Source organism: Lonchura striata, chromosome 7, assembly GCF_050655825.1.
Source record: "Lonchura striata isolate lonStrDom1 chromosome 7, ASM5065582v1, whole genome shotgun sequence".
NCBI lineage: Eukaryota > Metazoa > Chordata > Aves > Passeriformes > Estrildidae > Lonchura > Lonchura striata.
In genome coordinates, this window is record NC_140709.1 from 18,906,389 (window position 1) to 18,922,078 (window position 15,690).

The following is a 15,690-nucleotide window of genomic DNA, read 5'->3' on the forward strand; positions in this document are numbered from 1 at the left end:
GGTCAAAATTAACACTGGAATCTGAAGACAATCTCTAGCCAGTGTCAAAATTTAGCCTGAAGCTTTAGATAGAACTTTTGCTTTGTGCAGTTACCAGCAACAGCTAAAAAAAATAAGTGATAAAGACAGAAAAATAGTAAATTTTGTTAACTGTTTTTTTAATTGCACATTCATGTAGGGAACTAATATTCCCTTGATATGGCTAAATAATTCCAAATAACAAAACACCTGGTAGGACTGTGTTGTAATAGAGAAGTCTTCTTAAGGTACCTAAGTGATAGGTTTATCACTGAGCCAATGCCAAACACTGGACACTGCTAAAAGAAAAGTAGTGTCTACTTTAGGAGACCATAAGACTTTAAGAACCAATCTTAAAATGCAAGAGAAACAACAGATATAATCCATGTTATGCTGAACCTGCTTCTGCATAACTGACATTAAAAAAAAATCACAGTAATTTAATTATTTTACTATTTTAATACCAAAAGTAATTCTAATTTTACTACTATATATTTGATCAGAATAAAATAGAACATGTTTAATGAATTTAATGAATCTAACGAATCTTTGCAGAGAAAAATTACTGTCACTAAGACAACAGTATAGTAGAAACCAAACCAGTATTTTGAATAGTCACTGGGTGACTGAAATTGTTTGTGTAAGGGTATCTATCATGCACTGTAGGCAAGAATATTGACTGCTAACTGCTGCAAGAAATGTCTAAAAAGCAGTACTTGGGCCTTCAAAAGTAGCACCATGAAGCAGGGCATTAGGAGTGAATTCCAACCAGAAAGTGTCAAAATTTCTGATGAATTAGAAACAAGTGCCTCTTGTCCTTGCTTTAAAAATGCACATTTATTTTCTGTTTCCTTTAAAATAATAATTGATTGAAAAACTGCTTTGTGATGATTACTGTTAAAGAGGGAGAAAATAAAGATGAAAAAACAAAAAGGGAGATGACATGCAGGAGCTGATTCACACACAGATCATGTTCAGTGTTTCTTGTTCGCTATACTTCCCCTGACAGCAGAAATACTTTGTATACCCACTTTGATTAGCATGAGTAGACATACAGCATTAATTCCCAGAGGGATGTTAGACATTCAAGGAGAGCAGATGACTGATCATATAAACAGCAGCAGACAATATATTAATAAATCAGCAGTATTTCCAAGAGTGCCAAGTGACACTTGGCAAGTGATATAGCATCTAACTTCACAATACACATTACTGATGTTTTTGAATTGCCAAAAAGAAGCAATAGTTCACTCATATTAATGGTATTTTCTGCTTTAGTAGGTTCCAAGAGTATCTCTACTGTAGCCAACTCAAGTCACCTTCTATCTCAAATATGACTCAGCTGTCCAAGACCATTCCCACCTAATCTTGTAATAATACCTTTAATTTTCATTATTGTCCTTTTGATATTCAAGTAGTATCTGCCTACAATAAATCATCAGTGGAGCTCAAAACATTCTTATACAGAATCCTAGGCTATGTGCACATTTTCTCAGATTACATGAAGGCAATTGGTACTGACTTTACAGAACATCATAACTGATGGAAAAGCTGTTGCTCCTCATAAAGCCATAAAATGAAATATAAAGCCTTTCCCAGACAGCTGGAGAACAGGTTCACTCAGGCCATTTATATCAGATAGCCGCAGGGGTCTAAAATCATGTAAAAGTGATTCTTGGTAGCTACCATACAGATGGTGTCCTCTTTCTTTTGGGGTCCAATAGGATAGGGAAAAGTAATACAACTTGCAGTAGGCCTCAAGTGTTCAGAAAACAGAGGGGAGAGAAGAGGGAGGATAAAAGTCAAGCCACAGAGCAAATGCAAGTTCTTCATCACTCCAATTTTCACTTATAGTCTGAGTGCCAGGAAGGGTAGGGACCAATAAGAAAAGCTGTGGTGTAGAAGTCTTTGATCCTCTTTTCCTACTAGGAATCTAAATTGATAGTCAGAACACTAATGCTGCTAAGTTGGAGGAGCTACAGAGGCAACACACCAGACAGTCAAAATAAATCCACTATGTTTTGACACACTGCATAAATTATGTCCTCTTATGTACTACCACAGAAATAGGATAAAGGAAAACAAGCTGAACCCAAAGCCAAGTCTTATTTCTCTGGAGTATAACACAACATTGTCCCACTTGCCATATTCACTAGGGAGATGAGTGAAATCTCCACAGTGAGCTAGTACAGCTGTTCACTTGACGCTTTTCAGGTAAATTGCTGAACTTAGGTTCAATTCAGGTGCTTGTCACTGCCAGCCTGGAGGCTGCTCTAGAAAATAGCAGTTTCTGAAATAACTGAACTTGAATGTCAGCTAACTGATACTGCCTTAATAAATAAAAAAATTGACCCAGCAAATAAACTGGTAGGTTTCTCTAAAGCCAACCATATGGTTAGCCTGACAACCTTGCCCACGAATTTGTCAGTAACTCATAAAATATTGCACAGTATTAAGAAAGCTGCTGGAGATCTGGCAATAAAGTAATGTTGAACAGCTCCTTTCTGTACATGCCTGGATAGATTTCCAAATAAGACAGCACAAAATGCATCAAATATACATATACTGAAAATCTCAGTCCCTCAAGTACATCTGAATCCCTTTGTGTTGCTCTAGCCACATAGAGACCAGAAACAAACTCAATTTCCCCAGCCAAAAACTTCCCTGTGTTTGTAGAACTCGTACAGAGTCCCTCTGGCAGACACAAAGCTGGCACTTCTACTCCAGCTTCTAGCATCAGAACAGAAGCACAAGGGGCACTGCTGGATTTCTGTCTTCTCTGTTGGCAGGCTGCTATTTAGAGGACAGTTGAAAGACTTTAGATTATCTCCAAGACTGCCCTGAGCTACAGTGAGTTAGCATAAGTCTAGTCTGGGAATCAAATGGGACTGCAAAGCTCAAATATTCCAATTTTTTTTTTTCTCATTCTTGACCCATTAGTTACCAGGTATTCTACTTCTTGCTCACGCAATCTCTCTTCCTGTTGCAATTTCCAAGATCTTCCAAGCCCTTTGAATATGAAAATTTGACACTGGCATTAAAAAAGGAGGTCTTAATTAATGTGAATTCTCAAGTTATCTTAATTCAAAGGAAAAATATTAATAAGGAAAAGAGATTAGGTGCCCTCCTACATCATCGCATTTGAGCTTTAATCTCAAACAAACCAGGCAAACTTAGAGAATACTTTCTTTAGTTAGTTTTAATAACCTCTACATATTTCCTCAGATTCTGTCTCTAAATACTGAACTGTTCCCTTTATTCCTGCTGGAAACTGCTTGGCTCACAGAGTGGCAGTTATGTATAATGATTATGGGATGCACTGCATCCCTCAAATAGATGCTTACCTTTACTTTTAATTCCTTAACAGTTGGACTGTTTTCTAACTTGCAATTTTTGTTGTGTGTGGCTGGCAAAACAATATAAGCCTTTTGCACCAAGCTTCTTTTTCCTCAATGCTCTCAATTTTCCTAAAAAGCTGTTTGTAAAATGCCATGCAAATTAAGAGACTGAGAAACTTCTGTGGGTGGAGAGCATGTTAAAATAATAAATTCATCCCTAATGGCAATGTGGAATAACAACTGTGTTTTGCAATTAGTCATGGATTGGAATCACACCTATCAGCCAGTAACATTATGCACAAATGTTTTCCCCCTCGATATCAGAGATTGTGGAAATATTCACTGGTTAACTGAGGGGTGGCTGCTCCACTAGAGGAGGTGAGCTGCAATAAGCCCAGCAGCAAGGTTGGCACCAGCCACAGCACCCATGGGAGCTAGGAAGGGCAGTAGGAGCTCCAGGACAGGAACAGAGATGATGGCAGGGTCAGGCACAGCCCAAGTCACCCTGCACTTCTGCAGTGATTAGGCTGGTTCCTTTCCAGGAAAATAAAACTACTCTGAATCTATTCTCAATGATCCAACAGGGGATTATCTGCTTTGTGAAACAAGAAATGCATCTCCCCTTCTGCTAACCATAAAATAGAACTTCTTTACTTTAGAGAAGAGCTGGCCACTGTAACACATGCTGCCAACATGCACAGAACAAAACACCACTACCACGCTGAGGGCAATGCTACCATTGTACAGAAAATGCAGTTCCCACAATAGTTGAAAATCCAAGTACGAAGAACAGCAAATCTGGCCTACCACTACCATGTAATTCGGGCTTCCTGTCTCTGGAGGCAGCCTCAACATCCTGTCTTTTTAATAAAAATCCTAAATCTATAAGAGCTAGGTTTTTAAAAACCTATGTAGATAGTTATTATGCATAAAAAAATTAATGGATGTGATACATAAAGATTTTTAGCTTTTTATGTATTTTTTCACTTATTTGTAGCTTTGTAGACTGTTAATGCATAGTTATTACTTTTCCTGCCCTCTCCCATAGTTTAAAAAACCCTTAGAATTACATTCTTGAACTTCTGTGTATGTTTTCAGAGTACTTGTTTGCTAACATGAAAGACAGTTAGAAAAGATAAAGGGCATAAAAGAGTGTTCGAAATACCTGTGCATGCAGTATTCTTAGTATACATATGATCTGATATCAAAGAACAGCAAGAAAATAAAAAAGACCCTATAATATATTAGTAATTCTATCTAATCATACTTATCCATACTAGACTGACAAATCCATTAGAAATACTTAATAAGGAAAGATAAATTTAGCTTCTTCTATATTTAATTCTATACACACATTTAAGGCTGCCCTAAGCCCTTCATAAAACTTAATTTTATCTTCTAGCCCTTTCCCACTCTTTTCTAAAACTTAGAGATGTTACATGTGGAAATCTGTATTAATGATACATTAAGAGTGCAGAGTTATAAGAAATAGATCAGAAATACTTATTTCTCACATATACACGCCAACGACCTTGACATGACATTTCTTTTTGCTGTGTGATCAAGTCTACCTTTACATATGTAATATCATAAGAATCATGCATTTTGAACTTCCTGGATTTCAAAGGAAATCTGAGTCCCTACCAGTGCACAGATAGAGACTTCAGATTCCATTAATTTTTATCTTCTTTAGACCAGAATAAAGGAAATATTGTCAGTTACATTTGAAGAGACAAAATACATGCTTTCTGTTTTTAAAAGACAGTTAAAATACATTCAGGCTAAACTCAGTAGAGTCTTTCCTATAGAAGCAGAGGCTGGAGAAGAACTACTCAGCTTGTTGTCAGCAAAAGTAAAATGCAACTACAGCTGGAGAGGAGATTTTAAGCTGAGCATGGATAAGATAAGAACATCTGAAAGGTGAAGAGATTACACAAAAACTAAATCGATTGACACACAGTATTTTCCCTAGGCAATGAGTATCACAGGTAAAAGACTGAATTGCAAGAGGAGCACAACCTGTCTGCAGAAGGCATGACTCCTAGAATGCTGACAGAAAAATTCTGCTAGAGGCATTTCTGTAATTTATTGTTTGTTTTGCCTTGTGGGGAGGAGGGGAGACAAAAAAACCACAAAAACAAAAACAAAACAAAACAAAAAACCCCCGAAACAAATCACTGTACTGAAAATGTATTCAATTTCATAAACAGGCACATACTTTATACATTCTTTTCTGTTCACAAGAAACCTAGTGTATGAGAGAAATCATGGAATTTCACAGCAATGACAGCTGCCTGTCGCTTAACTCATTAATTGACTTTCTCTTCTTGTTCCTATTCTCCATATTTAAAATCCCTCTTGTCCTTTTCACTGTTTATTTTTTTAACCTTCTATTTTCTTTTTTTCCTCGTTGTTAAAGTGTATTGTCTGAAATTACTCATATTCCACTTTGCCAGACAAGATAATTCCGCATCACTTTCTCATGGAATCTTAAAGGTTGGAAAAGATTCTCAAGGTCACAGAAGCAAAGACTAGTCTGAGCTGGAAGGGATGCACAAGGATCATCAAGTCCAACTCTTAGGTGAATGGCCCATACAGGGATTGAACCCACAACCTTGGCATTTTATCACCAGGTCATCAAATCCAAATTTGTAATCACCAAGTTATTTTGCAATACTTTGCATTTGTATTATATTTTTTACTTTGTATTATTTTGGAACACAAAATAATTTGTTGTATTTTGTTGGCAACCCTAGAACTAATTACTCTATAGGTGAAGTAGGGAGAATTAATTCTGACCAGCACAGAGAATGTTTTTTTCCCTCCCATCTGAGGATGCAATCGGTTCTCTGTGTATAAATAGATAATTCATATTTCCATAGGAAAACTCCAACATAATTTTTAAAGTCAGATGGCTTTTAAGTATTAACTATGAGCATATACAAGGTGAACTTCGTCCTTTGAGTTCTTCATAAAGCAAGGACACAATCTAAAAACTTTCATGAATGACAAGTTTTTCCATTATGTAATACTAGATATGGTGTAGGGTTCAAGTTTATTATCCACATGAGATCCATAACCTGTGAATACAGTACTGTTAAAAAATGTCATTCCTCTCATAAAGTATATACTTTCCAGCTGGGTGCAAGTTAAAATAGTTTGATATTTATGTTCTCGTGAAACTAAAGTGCAGATGGACGTAAAATTTGTCATGGAGCCCAGAAAAAAAGACATCTCCAGGGTATTTTTTTTTCTACTACAGCAACCACATACAATTCAATGTGTGCTCCCAGAGCATTTAGTTCTTCTAAAAACAGTGTCAGCAAAATTTCTGGGTCTCTTTCATGAATATTTTAAAAATGTTAATCAAGCTGAAACACGAATGTACTTTAGCAAGAAAGCTGCACCTCATCACTGAAGGTTTAACAAGAGGAAAGCAGCACAGAGTTGCAGCTAAGTAGATTCCAGCAACACTTTTATTGCATACATAACTGGATCAACATTTTACTAATAGAGTTAACTTTCAAGCATTCAAGAAGCCTCAAAGTCCTGACATTCTGGAGTGTCACACAGAATACATACATATTGCTGACATTGCAAGCAATTTGCCCACAGTACAGCTCAAAGATTCTCAGAAATCTGTACTACAATATTGTTGCCTGAAGGGTGTCTCTCACTTTCAACAACTCCAGAAACTATATCAGAGAATCTGTCTGATTTAGAGAAAACAATTTTATAAAGCTTTACTTTAAAAAGCATCTGTTACAGCTCACATATTTAACATAAACCTGCAGTTAAAAACATCAACAAGTCCAGCAAAATAACACACCAATGGTGGGGTATAAGCACAGAGAATGCCACCTAACATGCATAACTACAGACCATACCACTGTATTTCTATCACTGCAAAGCATTACTAATTTCAGCAAGAGCAGAATTATTGAAAAACATTGCTTTGGCACACTGAATCCTATGACATCTACTTCTTGACTAAAATCTCCACTCTTCATCACTGTCTTTTCCCTTTAGGCATATTAAAGTCAAATTTTGAATTTATGTTATGTTGTCTCTCTCTCCCTCTAAATTATCTAAATATAGGAGTTTAAATTGAGATTTTTTTATTTCTCAAAAAGACTGCACACATAACAAGTTTTCAGTTTCTTCTTTTACATAGGAATTTCCTAATGTGGCAAAAAGGAAGAAAAACATTACCTATCCATTGATAAAATGGGAAACAGACATCCTAGGCAGGGCTTTTTTCTGTTTGTGCATCTGTCTCACATGAAGCCAACCAGAATTTTTTAGCAGCCACATGCTAATTACATGTTTACTTTATGAATACTAAGTTAAATCACAATGCCCGTAAAAGACTGGTCCGAGGTTACACATTGTTGGTCTCATTTTATGGCCTTATTTTTTTTTTACAAAAGCAACAGCAAATCAGAGAAACTCCAAGGAGGCTCACAGCAGTTTTACACCAAGCTCTTTACAAACATTAGAGACAGTCTCCAGGGCAGGGAGCTTACAAAAGAACACTTTGCTCCTAGAGGATCTGGGCACACACACTCTGAGTGGCTCAACTGCTGTCAAGCCTTGCGAAGCACTTATGCACATAGATATAAATGCTTCTGATTACAGTTGTACTGAACTAATTTTAAACCACTTAAACACCCTGCATTTAAAAGCACAGAACTTCTGGACTGACAAAAGTCCCAACTTCCCAATAGCTCTGCAGTTGTGGCTATTTTGGGAGTCACTAGTGACAGGATGGCTTTAGCAGAGGTGCTGGGACCTGTACAGATGGGAGGGGATGGGGGCCTTCTTCCAATGCAGGATGTGTCATTTATATCAAATGACAAATATTTAGCCAAATACCAAATTATTCTCCATCCCAGTCTGGCTGGATAACATATATTAAAAACAAACAATCCTTACAGAAAAAGTTTCTGGTTTCCCATGTGGAGAATGACATAGTCAAAATTGTCACCCTCCCTGTATGCTGGGATGGGGGTTCCCCTCCTGATGTGCTGCTGCCTTTGTGGGTGGGGGTGGCCCATCACGCCCCTTGTCACCAGAGCAGATGCAGGAAACAGCAGCACTGCCACAAAAAGGCAGCCTCATATATGTGAGTAGGGGAAGGGCCTTTCACATCTAATAATCTCTGGGTAAGCTGGTTTTCTCACTTGAAAAAGCTACACATCCTTGATTGTTGGTAGAGACTATGTCCTTGTGCTGGTTTCAGATGGGGTAGAGTTAATTTTCATCTCAGTGGCTGGTAGGGAGCTGTATTTGGATTTGCGCTGAACACGGGGTTGACAATATAGAGATGTTTTGTTATTGCTGAGCAGGGCTTGCACAGAGACAAGGCCTTCTCTGCTTTTTATGCAGCCATGCTGGAGAGGAAGTTGAGGGTTTCATGGGAGGCTGGGAGGGGACACAGCCAGGACAGCTGCCCCAGCTGACCACAGGCATATCCCACACCATGGGGTGCCATGCTCAGCATGCAAACCTGGGGAAGAAGGGGAAGGGGAGATGTTTGGGGTGACAGTGTTTGTCTCCCCAGGTCACCGTTACATGTGGTGCAGCCCTGGCTGTCCTGGAGGTGGCTGAGCAGCAGCCTGCCCATGGGAACTGGTGCATGGATGCCTTGTTTGGCTTTGTTTGTGTGCACAGCTTTTATTTTATACATTAAACTGTCTGTACCTCAACCCCTGAGTTCTGTGTCTTTTACCATTTAGTTCTCTCCCCGATTCTGCTGGTGGGGCAATGAGTAAATGACTGTCTGGGGCTTGGCTGCTGGCAGGGATTATTGCCCCTAATAGGATAAATGGATGTCACACATATACAGGACTAGAAATACATGATAAAAATTACCAAATTCACCTGAAAGTACTACATCTTAATGTCTTGGAACTCTTTCACTTTTAGAAGCTTTACGGTATTATGCAAGCCAGACTATTATTTTTAAATTCTTAAGATAAATGCTCTGGTGTATTCTCCCAGCCACAATTCTCAGGTAGCTGCTTACCCCAGCCTGTAAAAAACTTGAGCTGAAAGGAAAGCCATATTGACAGAATTATTACTTTTTCCTTATTTAGTATTCTCCCTATCAGTCTCCTTGTTGAAAAATCGTTCTTAACTTAAACTTTATTAGAGAAAACAAGGAAATCTGTAATAGGTTTGTGTGAATCCAAACATTTTGTTTTTCCAATTAAAGAGGGAGTGCAGCAATAAATAAATAAAATAGGCACTGTGGTGGGGGCTGCCTGTCACAGCTGACAAGGATTAGGAGACACACTCAAAGCACAGCTGCCTCAGAACAGCACTGCTGCCAGTCTGGTCTGGGAAGGCAAGGAAGAGCAAGAAGGGAAGCCTTGATGCATGCTAAAAATCCCAATCCTGATATCAAACTCTTCTTGGATTATTTTTAAGGCTTCCTTTTAATACCAAAAGTAATGCTAATGTCTGAAATGATGTGCCCATGCACTCTAAATAACAGCCCTCACATTTTAAAAGAATTCTGAATCCCAGCAGGACCACTGACTCCTCTGGAGCCACATTAACACACTGCAGAAAACTCATCACATTTTTGTAAAAATCCTTTTCCTGCAATACAGAAGGAGAGTTGAAAGCAATAGTACCATGGACTGGCAGTAAAAATGACAAAGAGCAGATTGGGAGGCCCTACAAATGAGTTCACCCATCCAATGAATTTTAACTCAAGCCTACACAGTCACCACTGAGTCTGTGAGATGGGAGATCTTACAGAAAATTAATGAGACTGTGGATATTATTTCACGACCTGCTTAAAAGCGTATAACTAAATGCTGCTAAAAGGTTAGGCTCAGTATTCCCTCTACCTCCAGTTCGCAAAGAAATATTCATTCTGTGTAAGCAGAGACCAGAGAGCACTTTCATGTCTTCTGTGGCAGGCCCTGAACACATGTAATGCCCAAGGGCTACCATCTCTGGTTAGCACTGTCCTTTGCTTCTAAGGAGGCTTTTCTGTAAGAGCTCACAGAGCACATCCTCCTTCTTCCTTCCTAGCACCTTAATTATCTTGTGGTTATACAGAATTAATATTTCATTGGTGAGCTAATCAAAATCAATTAGCCATAACTTTGATTAGTAATCTCAAAATAATTTGCCTTCTTAAGAAGAAAGATGTCATTGTCCCTCTAAATTAAATTACAAAAAACTATAAATTAGAAATATAAATTAAACTTATGAATTAGATTACAAAAATTATGATTGCCTTTCTTGACAATAAGGACATATCAGGCTTGAGATAAGCAGCTTCTGAAGTTGTAAATTAATCTCATTCAGAAAAAAAAACATTATACATCATTGCATATACTGGAAAATGGGTCCTCTGTTAGGGCATCACCAGCATACAAATATACTGTGACTTATGATTAAATCATTCAATGAGAAAGAAAGTGAAAGGAGGAAAATTATCTCAGAGGCAGGAAAGTGAATTCAGTGGCATTACAGTCCAAATATCTTTACAGAAGTTTAATGGAAAGACCTAGTGAGCAAATATGCTCCCCACCATGATTGTCTAGAAGGTGCACAAACCCCGTCCCTTCCATTGAGATAGTTTCAGTAATGAAGCAAATTAAAGTAGATGCCTTTATGCCAAATGAAACACTCTTCTTTTATGGGCAGGGTGGTGGGATTGCTTTGGTTCTGTGTTTAATATTGTCAAAACTGACAACCAAGGCTACGCTTGTGTTGACTGATCCCAGCATACCAGACTGTAACACACTGAAGCTCCCATGTGCTGAACTACAGGAAGAAGAAATACAAAATGGATTTACTTCCAGGAGATACTCACAAGCTCATAATAATAATAATTTGATGCAATAATATTAAATATTCATATATCCTAGAGAGTTATAACTGCTCCACTGAAACATTTTTCCTTATGAAGGCACATGGCAATACTTACTAAAATAACTGAAATAATGTAAACAATAAATATCAGTAATACTGTCTATCATGTGGAAAATCCTTCTCAAGAAAGTCTCAGAAAAATGGTTAAGATAACTACAGTATACTTGTTTCAAGATCCCTCAGTATGGAACTCCCTTCTAACTTAGATGCAGCAGTATTATGAATAAAATCCATCATACAGAAAACAGTGTCATACATCATTTCACCAGCCATTCCTGAGAGACGTTAAATGCAAAATTAAGGCATCCTAAGTATTTTTCTCTATAATGGAGGGTGAGTGATTAAGCACAGTGAGCTCTGGTTTCTAGAGTTGGAGGGGTGACCATCCACTGTCACCAGCTCTGCTTCTAAGGGATGCCACTGTCTCTTGCAATCACGTAAGGGTTATTTTCAATTAATTATACTAATGGAATTATTATTAACGTATTCATAACACATTCTTTCCAACAAGCTAGCCAGTTGCAATTTTTTAATTTGAAAATAACTGACCAATTAAAGAGTTACCCAATTTGAGTGAATCATACTATAATCCTGGGAATTTCACCCAGATTTGTAGCTCGTTGCCAAGTTCACTCTGCTGACAAGTTCACGAAACGATACTGCTTTGCACACTGATTCTTATATTCCTGCCAAGATGAAGCTGTAACAGTTTCATGTAGTTGCAATTCAGGGCTCCCAGAACACTGCCTACAGTGATGGGGTTATAAACCCCTTATTTCCATTTCACTTGCTCTATCTGTGCAGGAAAACCTCCCCCAGAATCTTACTTTGAAATAATCATCTAACTCAGAACTCCTTATTTAAACTCAAGTATAAGGGATTTTTGTTAAAACTCAACAGTAAAACTTTTTTTTAGTGCACCCTCCTCCTGCAATATATTCCCAAGGATATTTATTAACTGTCAGCCAAATACAAATGTAGAACAGATGGTACCCTAAAGTAGACAGGTAATGTGCATCTCTGGGTCACCTTTTATCATAACCATGAGGAACAAGTCGCTGTAATTCAGGTTATGTCATTATAGATTTCTTTTCCTGATTCTCTGTAGAAGCAAAGAGATCTATGTAGGATTTCTCTCCACTTTCACTAAGAACAGGTTTACGAAGAGAGCCACTTTCAGAGGACTGAAATATACATAAAATAGCCTCACAATGACTGTCCTTGAAGACTTACCAGGAATGACAGAAAACTGATATTAATAAAGAAAATTCTTATTTTAAAACATAATCTTACTGTTAAAAAAATTTAAGAGACAAAATAGATTTTCTTAAGCAAAAGCTAAATACAATAAATTGCTTAATTTCCTCTGTAGTTCCAGTTAGGCTGCTTTAAAAGTATATAGGAGCATTCTACCAGTTCACAGGGACAGACCTGGGGGACTGCATGGAAATTATGGAGGTGTTGCAGTGAGATGGATAATCCTCAGAACAGGGATTTCCACTCAGCAATATTTGCCATGAGCTTTCTGAACTTTCAGTTTAAAACACACCATGAAACAAGAGGCCTAATTCCCTGTTGTCTTGTAGTCATTTAGCCATGATCAAACTTGAGACAGGGAAAAATCCTGCACAGTGATTTGGCAATTCTGTGTACTACCTACAAAGAAGTAAATATAACTGGCAAGGGCAGGATAGAGGAGATTCTACACACAGATTTTTACCCACCTCTCATTAGACACCAGACTGAAGCATGAGTCACATATAATCAACTTGCAGCATAATAAGTTTTATTCCTGTACAAGTTTTGTCACTATTTCGAAGGTATGGGGGAAAACTGAAAGAGTTTTAAAATAAATTTGTTATTTTGTACATTCTATGGTCTTCTGTTTTTAAAGCAAGATTTCATATCATTTTTATGAATTACTAAAAATGTGGCACAAGAGTGGAACAAGAGGGTGCCTTGGTGTATTGTACTCTTTACTTTGCTGAAGAGTCCTTTAAACTTCTATTGGACAAGGAGCTTTAGACTGAAAGTCAAAAATGTTTCAATTACACTAAAGAAAGAAAAACCAGTGTAAATCAAAGAAAACCAAGCATGGCATGCCAGAGCTGACTGAACACTTATTCCTGCCCAGCTAGCTATGCAAGAAAACCTCAAGTTAGCCAAGTAACTGAGAGTAACAATGTAAAACAGGTGCTGCCGATGTGTGGGTACAGCATAGTACCCCCAAAAATATGTCCCTAATGACACCAAGTCATTTGGGGAGAGGTTGCAGAACATGCTGTGTCCTTGTCTTCTTGGCTGCAGTCCTTGGAAAAGGAATTCTGAAGGCGAGGTTTGCTGTGCTTAGGAGCACATGCCTGCTCACCAGGTCAGCAGCCCAGAAAACCCAGAATTCAGCTGTTTTTCCACAGTGCTGAGGTCAGTAAATGTCAAAAGGCATCATCTGTTGACCACAGTCTTCACCTGATAAGATGCAATTGTGACAGATGTGGACATAGTGAAAAGGAGTGGAAGATCTTAGAAAATTTTTCTAATGTTTTTCCTGTATGACTTATACTATGTACTTTTTGTCCACAATGAAACTGTTTAAAAGCAATTCTGTCTATTATTAAGAAAGCCAGCTACATTGGAATGTGGTATCTTTAGATGGTATGAATTATATGAATTGACATAGTACTTTATTATCCCTTTGACTTACAACTTACCAATTGTACTTTTTCTCCAAACCCTTCCTAGGTACTTAAGAACCAACAATTTTTTACTGGAAGGTGCTTTGTTTCCTGCCAACGAGCACTGAAACAAAAGCTGTTGCCTGCAGCCTTTGCCAGTGCTAAGCAGTGTAAGGTGAGCACACACAGCACAGCCAGAGGCAGGGCAGAAAGCATACCTTACCTCCATGCCTCACTAAATAATACATTGGCAACGCAAGCACGCAAGAGATTTGGTGTCCTGTAACTACTATCAGACGTGTGTCCATCAAGCCTCATGTTCGTTAGTCAAATGAGACCAATGAATTAGAGAATGTTCAAAATGGTCTTTCTTTAAATCTGCTCAAAATGAGTGCAGCACAGCCACAACTGGAAAACTTCACTGAGAAGAACACAGCGGTAAGAAACTCACTGCAAATATGCAGTTTGTGCTTTTTCAGTTTGGTTGTTTTTTTGTTTTGTTTTGTTTTCATAAATAGGATGTCTACTGGGGGGCCTGATACTGCTCATGTAATAAATGAGAATGATGGGATAAAAAGAAAAATAATAAGCATGTCTTTCCTCAATCCCATTAATATGAAATATGTACCTTCTAGTCCTCTCTTATTAGATGATAAAATGTGTTGATTTTGCTGGTAAGGTATAAGAAATTATTGTTTCGGAGTGATTTGCCTTAAAATACTGGAACCTTGTTACACCAGCTAGAACAGCACCTATGATAAAGTTGAAACAACATTTAAAATTTTATTATTTACTGATGCATATTTGTATCAGGATAAAGGTTGGCATGTTAAATGATAGCCCCAAATAATGTATTTTCTCAAATTATGACAACGAACTTGGAAGTACTTTATATTTTATAATAATGAAGAACAGTTTCAGCTCTTCATAAACTTGTCTGAGTTGCTTTTGTTAAGAACTGTCTGAAATGTAAATGAGAAATGTTACAGATACTGGAGGGTCTGCTTACCTGCAGCAGAAACTGCAAGTTTTTCAAGCAACGGTGTCAGAAACGTGCACATGAATGCTATACAGTCCTCATTTGCAATGTGCTGGTTTTTCATAATTTATCCCAAAATGTCCTTGGAGCCTCATGCCAGGGATTCCTGAGAGTGCAGACTAATTGGAATCAGAGTGAAACAGAAAGGGAGGTCTCAGACACAAGAGCTGGATGAAGTAGTATGGCAGATCATGAAAAGGACTTGTCAGATCTTGTCCTCAAAAGATTTTTGGGGTTTTTGGTATGAGGGTCTTTTTTGTGTTGTGATTTGTTTTGTTAGGGTTTTTTTTTTTTTTTTTTTTTGTTTGTTTGGTTTTTTTGTCAATTGAGAAGGAAATTCAACTCAATATGCAGTGGCAATTGCCAGTTATTTGACAACAAACTGTTTTCTAAAGTCAGTAAAGGACTTACCAATATAATATGTGTGATCATATCATCCCATGGGGATACAAGCAACACTCTTCACAAATAGTTCTACAAGTAAACTGCATCAGTTTCTCCTTCCCTAGTGAACAAATAAAAGAATTTACATGTAAGAAACATTTAAGATAGCAAGAATATGATAAAGATGCAGGTAGCCATTTTGCCAAAGGAATGCAGAGCAGAACGTACATAGTTTTCCTCAACAGCTTTTCCTGAATGCAAATGTTCATCTACTAATGAAATACACAGTCTGTGAACAGTAGAGGAAGGCATGTCTCATTGACAGTGCAAGAAAAACCATACC

General features: G+C 37.7%; 1 protein-coding gene across 4 annotated transcripts in view; it reads right to left on the reverse strand.

The window, feature by feature from the left end:
- The window catches only part of LOC110469653 (sodium channel protein type 2 subunit alpha-like), a 159,747-nt gene that overhangs the window by 104,804 nt on the left and 39,253 nt on the right, over positions 1-15,690 (reverse strand). For all 4 annotated transcript variants that reach the window (XM_085584344.1, XM_085584343.1, XM_085584342.1 and 1 more), the window contains exons 5-6: positions 15,375-15,468; positions 14,934-15,082 (exon numbers count right to left, since the gene is read on the reverse strand). The gene's annotated coding sequence lies outside the window, so the exon portion shown is untranslated. The remainder of the gene's footprint in view (positions 1-14,933; positions 15,083-15,374; positions 15,469-15,690) is intronic.